Source organism: Epargyreus clarus, unplaced genomic scaffold (genome assembly GCF_041222505.1).
Source record: "Epargyreus clarus isolate Ecla_fem2 unplaced genomic scaffold, WU_Ecla_fem_2.2 ptg000027l, whole genome shotgun sequence".
Lineage (NCBI taxonomy): Eukaryota > Metazoa > Arthropoda > Insecta > Lepidoptera > Hesperiidae > Epargyreus > Epargyreus clarus.
Window position 1 is genome coordinate 3,424,262 of NW_027332234.1, and position 6,783 is coordinate 3,431,044.

Genomic DNA, 6,783 nt, shown 5'->3' on the forward strand with positions numbered 1-6,783 from the left:
TGTATAAATAAAACAACTTTAAGTACACATTTAAATAATATTTTATTTATTCTTCACTTAGATACATTATTTATTCATTTTCAATATCTTCCCTTATCAATATTTTCATCCAATCATGTAGCAGGTTCTGTAATATCCTGTGACGAGCTCAGCCCAAACATCAAGCAATGGTCATAATGTGAGCCTACGAGTACGGTTCGTTGCCCAGCGATGCAGTTGCAATAATAACTGATTATTTTGTCATCCCAAGAATGTCCTTGTCTTGCTATTGTAATTATCTAAAAAAAGAACCGCCATTCGTTCTTTTCCCAACGGATCTGCTGGTGGCTTAGATGGCCTTACACCTCAACACTTCAAAGACCTTACGGATCCTTTGTTAGGTGAAGTAGGAAAGGGATTACTGAAGGAACTCACCGCTCTCATTAATTTAATGTTAGAAGGACGGGTTCCTTCCAGTATAACACCTATAATCTATGGAGCCAACCTCGTTGCTCTCAAAAAGAAAGATGGAGGCATTCGACCTATCGCAGTGGGATGTACTCTTCGACGATTGGTTTCCAAGTTATGCTGCCGAAATTATAATGAGCTTTTGTCCAGGCAGCTTCAGCCTCGGCAGCTTGGCTTCGGAGTCAAGGGTGGTTGCGAGGCAGCTGTACACGCTGCTCGTACATTTTTAAACAAAAATGACTACGATGTGTTTGTTAAAATTGATGTAAAAAATGCATTTAATTCGGTAGACAGGGCACCTCTTCTTGCGGAAATTCAAAAAGAAATGCCTGAAATATTTGACTACATGTGGCAGTGTTATGGTACCCCATCAAAATTATTATTTGGCGATAAAGTTATTGAATCTTGTGTGGGATGTCAGCAAGGCGACCCTCTTGGCCCAGTTATGTTTAGTCTGGCAATACAACCAATTATTACACAACTAAATTCAAAATTTAATGTATGGTACCTTGATGATGGTTCTTTGGGAGGAAATGCATCAACTGTATTGGAGGACCTTCAATTTATAATCGATCGCTTTAACCAAATTGGTTTAAATTTAAATTTTAATAAGTGTGAAATTTTTTTTTCGGACAAATTATCAGTCGAAAGTTGTCATCATATTTACGAACAATTTAATTTATTATCTCCAAATATAACTATTGTAGATAAAGAAAATTTAACGTTATTAGGTGCTCCAATATTTGAAGATGCATTTTTGCCCATTATAAATTCTAAATTGACACACTTTGAATTAAATTCGGAACGACTTTACGACATAAAACCGCATATGGCTATCTACATTTTACGCCTTTGCCTATTCGCACCTAAATTCTTGTACTTACTTCGTTGTTGTCCTATTTGGAAATTTCCTACGTTTACTCACATTTTAGACTTATCATTAAAAAATTGTGTGTCCAAAATTCTAAATTTAAAATTTGATGATCGTTCCTGGATGCAGGCAACTCTTCCGATTAAGTTCGGTGGCATAGGTATCCGCAGGACGGAAAGTTTGGCGCTCCCGGCTTTCCTGGCCTCTTGTCATAGTACGACTACCCTCATCGCCGACATCTTAAACATTTCTATGGATGATGTTCGGGTAGCGTACATGTCGGAGGCTACGGAGGCCTGGAGTGCTTTATTTCCGTCTGAAGATACCTCAATTATAGATAAATCTAAACAATACTTTTGGGATATGCCAGCAATTAAATCTGTTTTTGCCTGCCTTCTTGAACGATGTTCGGATAACTTCGATAGGGCCCGTTTACTAGCTGTTGCCCAAAGCGAGTCAGGCTATTGGTTACATGCGCTACCGTCTAGTAATATTGGCACCGTGCTGGATCCAGTTACCTTAAGAATTTCTGTAGGTCTCCGGCTCGGTGCCAAGGTATGCGAGTCTCACTTTTGTCCGTGTGGGCAGGCGGTGGACACGTTGGGTCGGCATGGCTTGTCCTGTACCAGGAGTGCCGGTCGGCTTTATCGTCACGGGACTCTTAACGATCTTATTCGTCGGGCTCTTGCTACCGTTTCTGTACCAGCGACACTGGAACCTTCTGGTCTATTCAGAGACGATGGCAAGAGACCCGATGGTATCACTTTGGTGCCGTGGAGTCTCGGACGACCCCTGGTATGGGACGCGACCTGTGTCGACACTCTAGCCCCATCTCACGTTGGTAATACCTCTGTGAGCGCTGGGGCTGCAGCCGACCATGCCCAGATACTAAAGCGCCGCAAATATAGTAATATATTGGATAATTATTTGTTTGCGGCGCTTGCAGTAGAGACAATGGGTCCATGGTCATCTGACATGAAGAAATTCATGTCAGATATGTCGACCAGACTTGTCCTCGCTTCTGGTGACCAAAGAGCTGGCGGCTACTTCGCCCAAAGATTGAGCCTAGCAGTGCAGCAAGGGAACGCCGCCAGCGTTTTGGGAACCATGCCTCACACGGCAATTTTAGATGGTTTGTTTTATTTATAGTGATTATTGTTTTTATTCCCCTTTTTTGTATATATTATTATGTACATAAATATAGTTATAATATAGTTATTGTAAATATGTTTTTTTTTTATAAATAATGTAATGTAGATATATTTAAAGTTTGTTGCAATAAAGATATAACAATTAAAAAAGAAATGTAAAAAGATTAGCTTCTCTAGTTTAAAATTATTAACGAATATTTCACGATAAATACAACTAATTGATGTATATTTTACCTGATGATATTGAATCCTTGTCAACACAATCCACAGTGATCGCACGAAAATGACAAGAGTCCATAAAACATAAGCTGGGTAAGCAAGTAAGGTAGAATCAGTCCAAAATCGTAAGCAGCACAGAGCAGAAACATATTCAGAATTGAAATGGAATCTTCTCATCAGTACATATTTATTGCACGTTTACTAAATATGTATATCCACTTTTACACATATCAAATTGACAACTTCTTCTTTTTTAATTTGACATGTCAATTACATCTATAAAACCAGATACTATTTAAAAGGTGGTTTTGTTATAATTATTATAAATAATTAATTAAATTCAGAAATAATGACGGGATACCCAAAACAAAAGCCAGGCTGTAAAGTACTAAGGTAACAATAACTTTACGACAAAAACAGCGAAATACAGAATTACCGACATCCAAAGAGTATAGTAACCTATGTGTGGGGTACACATAGGTTCCCTGACCGACATCGACAGTTTTGAAAACTTGAAATTGACAGTTTTCCGCCATATTTAATATTTCAATGAGGAATGCTTATTTTAAATATTTTTAAACAGGAATATTTTAGGTTATCAAAATATATGTGTATTTTTCTTCAATTATACAAATTATTCGTGTTTTTTAGATATAGTGTACATGAGATGGCCGAAAATGAAACATCTCCTTTCAAGCAATTCAGTGACATACCCAAAAATGACGTCATTCGCGCCCCGTTAGCGTTTCAGACAAGATGGCCGACTGCGGTATTTTATACTTTTTTCAAATTGAAAATATAATAAATCTTAAAGTTCTTTATAAAACTGAATCATTTTTGAGAATCCTTTCAATATATTGTATTTACTTAAATCATTTATTCTTTGTTTTTTTAAGACTGTCATCATTTAACATATTTCCTTTCTAGTGATGATAATATAATTGTATGTCCATCGACACACAGCTACACATACCTATGTCATATAAATAACTACCTATAACACATATGTACCTTAATTAGTAGTAAGAAACCGTTAATACGTTTATTATTATTGCGCATTATGAAAAATAACATTTATAATTATAGCATTGCTAACATTTTGCTGTTGAGGTTTATTACTAAACGAGCTTAATAGTTGTGTTAATTGTTGTTTAGTCTCCTAGTGACTATTTATTTAATTGTCGTATAACTTTAAAGAAGCAATTGTACGGGCATTGTATGTAATTGATTTCTCAGTAAGACTCCATTATTTGTATTTTTTTTTATTCAGATTATATTTTATTTATAACTTTAATAATATGGTTGCCAACCCATTACTTTCGCACGGGATCACGGGTGACCCAGGGTGAGAGGCCATCAGGCCATAGACAACCGCGCTGGTCAAGTGCAAATCTACTTTACACACCGTTGGGCACATTTTTAACAACTATCCGTCTAGGTTTTCTTACAATGGTTCCTTCGCTGTTATTTAAGCAAGTAATAATTAACTCCTAATGCGCGTACACCTATAATAACTTAAAAAATCATAAGTGCTTTACTGGGATTCGAACCTCGGTCCCATCATTGAGAGGCCAAGATTTAATCTCGAGACTTGTACTCCCTACTTTACTATTATACTGGACAGATATTACATTTTTAAATATCAGAACGCAGGTTTTTATTTATTCTTGTTATAAATCAAGTCAACATTGTAATGGAGATTGAGGCAGTTCCTTTCTAAAAGGAGTCTTCTCAGCATACACATACCTACTTATAAGTAAGTTTAGTCCGCGTAACACTGCTGGTCCGCTCTGAATATAGAAATTAATCGCGTCGTCATAGCAAATTGTATGACTACACCTACTCGCAACAACTTCAGAGGGGACTAGCAGTTTGGCGCGGACTATACCTACTCTATTATATGTGAATTTAAATTCAATTTCTATATGCATTTTATTGTTCTTAAAATTAAGGATTTTTTTAGGATTAGGTACCAAGAATTGATTAATAAAAGAAAATGTATGCAGATGCTGTATGGCAACTTCTCACGTATTAATAATTTACACATCGTGACATCACGAAACATCGGGAGGGAAAACCCTTGTCCAAACCAAGAACTATTGTTTTTTTTTGTTGTAAACCAGCTGTTCACGCATTGTTCTTAGAAATTCGATAACAGATATGTTATAAACAAAATTATAGTACTGATCTGTATATTATTTCAATGGAAAAACAAACTCAATCAAGTTATATAAATAAAAATCCGTGTGCGTATATTGTATGGGTGTAATTACAAAATTTATCTGTGGCTTCATACACAGGTTTAATACAAATGGCGGGAAAAGCAATAGCCTGTATCTTTGCCTTTATAAAATATCTGTGCGCTTATACTGTACACAACACAGACTGCAAAATCAAGGCCGTTTAAACTTGATATTTAGTACACACGTATTGCAACTTAATGTATTTTTGAACTAATGTCTTTATAATATTTTTTTGGTGTAGATACAGATTATGTTGTCGTGTGATTGTCTTGCAAAAACTACACAATGGTACAAGTAACTTACATGTTAACTTATTGGTCAGAGTTCTACATTTTGAAATTTGAATGTCATGGCTACAACGGCTGAGTCAAGTTTGTAATATTATTGAGTCACAGGGCCGTGTTCTTAATGATCCAGGATGCGATTTCGGATTTAGTTTAGGTCACGCCCTTTTTTGTAATCGGTGATAAGTTTTTTTTTATAATATAGGAGTAGCAGACGAACATACAGTCCACCTGATGGCCCGCCCATGGACATCTGTAATCAACCCCAGATAGGATTAGATATTCCCACCTGAGGTCGGCCACGGATGCGCCGCTACCCCTGAGGACTAAGCTGTCTAGTCTGTCTCCCTTACCACACCCTTCAAACCGGAACACAGCAGCGCCTAACACTGCTGTTATTAGGTAGAAATAGGTGTGGTGATGGTGCCGCCGGAGTCGAACCACAAAGGGTTCTACCACCTTCAAAGTACCTAAATTTTAATAAAAAGGCTTTTCCTTGTATTCTGGGTAATAAACGAAACGAATATAGAAACATTCAAATTCAGAAGATAGAAGATTCCCCATTTAAATTTCGGAAATCGAACACGGAACCCTCAGCGTGTCACTTCGAAATGGTACATCGGGACGCTGCGTTACTCGGCTTATTAAGAATATTACAGCATTTTAATAAAAAGAGGATATTATCTTTTAAAAATACGTAATGCTACGTCAGTTAAGTAGTTACGGTTAAAAATACGAATGTATTTATAACGGTTTACCAAATTTGACGTTATATTTTTTTCCAATCGAACTGCTATGTAGCATGAAGTCAACGTCCTTAAAATTCCAATTTGTGATTCAACATTGTGAACCGGATTTTATTAGTAACACAGCATTGAATTAGAGGTATTTATTCAACTAATATGACAGATAGACAATGATTTATGAAATTAGTGTACGTTATTAGTTGACCTTTAGCATCATAAACATTGATATATTTCCACAATTCCATGTTTTCCAGAAGGAAGCAACTAAGGGCGTAAATCCTCTTGGTAGAAGGAACATATGTAGCCTAGAAGATTAATAAAAGTAGATCCACCCCACAACCTTTTGAGAGAGCTTGCAGACTTAGGTACAAGGGCCGATATACGAGAATAAATACTCAGTTAATCTTAATATAAGCCTATAATTGCTTGAGTTGCTTTAGTTGGGGCAAAAGTATAATGAATAGATACGCTTGAATGTATACAAGAGATATTGATTATTATAGATTTATTATTCACATAATACAAAAACTTATATTGATTATTTAATTCGTCGTAAACCTTGGAGAAATACTTATGTACAAGTATTTCCACTAAAGATTTTCCGCTTACAATTAATGAGGATAATAATTTACTATCATAAGTATATTAATTTTATCAGGTCCGGTCCATCCGTATGTTATTATTCCGCAAAGAAGCAAAGTCAAATTTAAAAAATTCTAACCCAGAGTGAAATAAATAGTGTTACTATTATAGTTGTTTATCAAATATATATTATTATAAATTATTAAACTTGGATCTTATTTATTTTTTATCGTTGTGATT